The following is a 4,748-nucleotide window of genomic DNA, read 5'->3' on the forward strand; positions in this document are numbered from 1 at the left end:
CTTCCTTCCTTCCTTCCTTCCTTCCTTCCTTCCTTCCTTCCTTCCTTCCTTCCTTCCTTCCTTTCTTGCTTTCTTGCTTTCTTTTCATTTGTGTTTGGTTTTGTTGGATTTCTGGGCTATCCATCCTCTAAATTCTGGCCCTTCAGGCAGTGTCAGTGATCAGTTCCCTGCCAAGCCATGGGTCTCAAAGTTGGGCCGATCATTGTTGGCTGCTGTACTGGCTAGTTTTGTGTCAACTTGACACAGCTGGAGTTATCACAGAGAAAGGAGCTTCAGTTGGGGAAATGTCTCCATGAGATCCAGCTGCAAGGCATTTTCTCAATTAGTGATCAAGGGGGGAGGTCCCCTTGTGGGTGGTGCCATCTCTGGGCTGGTAGTTTTGGTTCTATAAGAGAGCAGGTTGAGCAAGCCAAGAGAAGCAAGCCTGTAAAGAACATCCCTCCATCCTTCAGCTCCTGCTTTTTGACCTGCTTGAGTTCTAGTTCCAACTTCCTTTAGTGATGAACAGCATTGTGGAGATGTAAGCTGAATAAACCCTTTTCTCCCCAATTTGCTTCTTGGTCATCATGTTTGTGCGGGAATAGAAACTCTGACTAAGACAGCTGCTCAGAGGATTTCTGCATCTCCTTTACCCTAGCACATCTTATAGGTAAGACAAACTGTGGATGTAAGGTTTTGTGGCTGAGTTGGTATCCTAATCCCTTCACTAGAAGTTTTTTCTGATTATAGGAGAGGGCTGGTTAAGGCTCCATATCCCTCATTGTTAGGAATCTTAGTTAGGATCACCCATATCATTTTTTGGGGGGGAGTTTTCAATGCCCTAGGTTTCTAGCTCATCCCAGAGATGCCCTTTAATTCCAGTTGTCTCTCCCATTACTCTTTCCCTTCTTTGTCCCCACATATGATCCCTCCTTTTCCCATCCCTACCTCCCACCCATGTCCTGTCCACTCTCCCTGCCTACCGTTGATGTATATTATGTTTCCTCTTCTCAATGAGATTCATGTGTCCTTCCCTGGAGGGACTGTTACTTAGTTTTTATGGGTTTGAGGATTATATCATGGCCATCCTTTAAGGCTAATATTCACATATAATTGAGTACATAACATGTTTGTTTTTCTTGGGGGAGGGGGAAGGGTCTTGATTACCTCACTCAGTATGATCTTTTCTAGTTTATCCATTTGCTTGCAAATTTTGTGGTGTTAAGTTTTTAAATAACTGAGTAATACTCCATTGTATAAATATACTACATTTTCTTTTCCATTTTGTAGTTTAGGAACATCTAGGTTGTTTGCAATTTCTGGCTAATTTGAATAAAGCTACTATGAACATAGTTGAGCAAGTGTCCAGGTGATATGGTAGAGCATCCTTTGGGTATATGCCCAGGGATGGTATATCTGGATCTTGAGGTATATCAATTTCCAATTTTGTGAGAAATCGCCATATTGATTACCAAAAAAGCTGTATACATCTGTACTCCCACCAGTGATGGAGGAGTGGAATTCCCTTGATCCACATCCTTTTCAGTGTGAGCTGTCACTTGTGCCTTTGATCTTAGCTATTTTGACAGACATAAGATGGAATCTCCAAATCATTTTGATTTGCATTTTCATGATGGCTAAGGATGCTGAACATTTCTTTAAGTGTGTCTCAGCCATTTGTGATTTGTCTCTTAAAAATTTTCTGTTTAGGCTTGAACCCCATTTTTAAATTAGATTATTTGGTTTGTTGATACTTAGTTTCTTTAGTTCTTTATGTATTTTAAAAATGAATTCTCTGTCAGATGTGGAGCTGGTGAAGAACTTTTCAATTTCCATAGGATGCCCTTTTGTCCTTTAGACAGTGTCCTTTGCCTTATAGAAGCTTTTCAAAAGGTCCCACTTATTAATTGTTGATCTCAGTGCCTGAGCTGTTCATATTCTGTTCAGAAAATTGTGTCCTGTGACAATGCATTCAAGGCTATTCTTTATTTTTTCTTTTATCAGATTTAGTGTATCCAATTTTATGTTGAGGTCTTTGATTCATTTGGACTTGAGTTTTGTGATGAGTGCTAGATATGGATCTATTTATATTCTTCTATATGCACATATCCATTTAGACCTGTATCATTTGTTGAAGATACTTCCTTTTTACCATTGTATATTTCTGGATTTTTTCTTTGATTTTTTTAAAAATCAAATTTAAGTGTCCATAGGTGAGCACATTTATGTCTTGATCTTTGATTCAATTCTATTGATCAACTTGAACCTGTCTGTTTTTATGAAAATACCATGTGGTTTTTCTTACTATTCCTCTGTAGTACAGTTTGAAATCAGGGATTGTGATACCTCTAAAAGTTCTTTATTGTACAGGATTGTTTTAACTATCCTGCACTTCTTGTTTTTCCATATCGAGTTGAGTATTGCTCTTTCAATTTTTATAAGAATGGTGCTGGAATTTTGATGGGAATTGCATTGAATCTGTGTAAACTGCTTTGTTTTTTTTTTTTAAGATGACCATTTTTACTATGTTAATCTAACCAATCCATGAGCAAAGGAAATTTTCAATTTCTTTCTATAAAGGCTTGGAGTTCTTTCTCAACCCATTTATTTCTTTAGAGGAGGGCTGCTGGTTTTCTTGGTGGTGTTGCTTTTGTATTTTCTGTTGTTGTTTGCTTGTTTTGTTTTGGAGTTAATTTTGTATCCACTCACTTTGCTGGAGAGTGATCAGCTGTAGGAGTTCCCTGGTAGAATTTATATAGGTCATATGTATACTAGCATATTATCTGCAAATAGCACTATTTTGACTTTTTCATTCCCAATTTGTATCCACTTGATTTTCTTTAGTTTTCTTCTTATTCTAGCTAAAATTTCAAGTACTATACTGAATAACCATGGAGAAAGTGGACAACCTTGTCTTGTCCCTGGTTTTAGTGGAATTGCTTCAGGTTTCCTTTCATTTAATTTAATGTTAGCTGTAACGTGATTTAATTTGCCGTATGTTATTATGTTTGGATATGTGCCTTGTGTCCCTGATCTCACCAAGACGTTTTTTTAAAGTTCTGATTTAGTTTTTATTCATAATCATAAACTTAACTTTGCCATCCAGCTAGACTTGAAGGGGAATGAGGAAAATATGGAACCCAAAGAACTTCAGTGAGAGCAGAGATTATGGGACATTGCGAGCAGATGGGGTAGGGGAGCTCCCCTGAGCTACAGAAGGAATGGCTTGATGGGTAAAATGTCCACAAGGCTTGATGACGAGCCCTTCGACCAAGTCTCTTTCGAGCTGTTTGCAGACAAAGTTCCAAAGACAGCAGAAAACTCTCATGCTCTGATCACTGGAGAGAAAGGATTTGGCTATAAAGGTTCCTCCTTTCACAGAGTTATTCCAGGAGTCATGTACCAGGGTGGTGACTTCACATGCCATAATGGCACTGGTAGAAGGTCCATCTATGGAGAGAAATTTGAGGATGAGAACTTCATCCTGAAGCATACAGGTCCTGGCATCTTGTCCATGGCAAATGCTGGAACAAACACAGACGGTTCCCAGTTTTTTATCTGCACTGCCAAGACTGATGAATGGCTGGATGGCAAGCATGTAATCTTTGGAAAAATGAAAGAAGGCAGGAACACTGTGGAAGCCTTGGAGCATTTTGGGTTCAGGAATGGCAAGACCAGCAAGAAGATCACTATTTCCGACTGTGGACAACTCTAATTTCTCTTAAGACTTTTATCATGAACACATATTAGATTTTGTCAAAGGCTTTTTCAGCAACTAATGAAATAATCATGTGTTTTTTTTCTTTTTTTTACTTTTAGTTTCTTTATATGGTGGATTACATTGATGGATTTTCATATGTTGAACCATCCCTGCATCTTGAGGATGAAGCCTACCTCATCATGAAGGATGAATTTGATGTGTCCTTACTTTAGATTTGTGAATATTAAGTATTTTTGTATCAATGTGCAGAAGGCAAATTGGTCTGAAATAATTCTTCTTTGTTGAGCTTTTGTCTGGTTTAGGTATCAAAGTGCGTATGGTCTCATAAAATATTGTGTGGAATAATAAATCTATTATAATTCTATGCTAAAACCATCTAGTTCTGGGCTTTTTGTTGGTGGTGGGATATTTTCATGACTTCTATTTCTTTAGGAAATATAGGTCTATTTAGATTGTTTAACTGATCTTTATTTAACTTAGATTAGCAGTATCTACTAAGAAAACTGTCCATTTCTTTTAGATTATCCAACTATATGGAATATGGGCTTTGAAGCAATGCCTAGTGATTCTTTGGATTTCCTTGGTATCTGTTGTTGCATCTCCATTTTATTTCAGATTTTGTTAGTTTGGATATTACCTCTCTGCCTTTCAGTTGATTTGGCTAAGGGTTTGTCTATTTTGTTGATTTTCTCCAAGAACTAACTCTTAGTTTCACTGATTCTTTGCAATGTTCTCTTTGTTTCTATTTAATTGATATCACTTAGGAGTTCGATTGTTTTCGCCATCTATTCCTTTTCAGTGTGTTTACTTCTTTATGTTCTAGAGCTTATAGGTGTGCTGTAAGTCACTAGTATAAGATCATACTAATTTCTTTATGAAGGCACTTAGTGCTATGAACTTTCCTCTTAGTACTGCTTTCATTGTGTCCCATAATTTTGCATTCATTTTCATTGAATACTAGAAGGTCTTTAACTAACTAGTGCTCTCTCTCCTCTCTCTCTCTCTCTCTCTCTCTCTCTCTCTCTCTCTCTCTCTCTCTCTCTCTCTC

General features: G+C 37.6%; 1 pseudogene; it reads left to right on the forward strand.

Moving 5' to 3' along the window:
• Positions 1–3,217: 3,217 nt before the first annotated feature.
• Positions 3,218–3,694, forward strand: LOC110325747 (annotated as a pseudogene).
• Positions 3,695–4,748: the final 1,054 nt, after the last annotated feature.

The sequence above is a fragment of the Mus pahari genome, chromosome 8 (assembly GCF_900095145.1).
Source record: "Mus pahari chromosome 8, PAHARI_EIJ_v1.1, whole genome shotgun sequence".
In the NCBI taxonomy this organism is placed as follows: domain Eukaryota; kingdom Metazoa; phylum Chordata; class Mammalia; order Rodentia; family Muridae; genus Mus; species Mus pahari.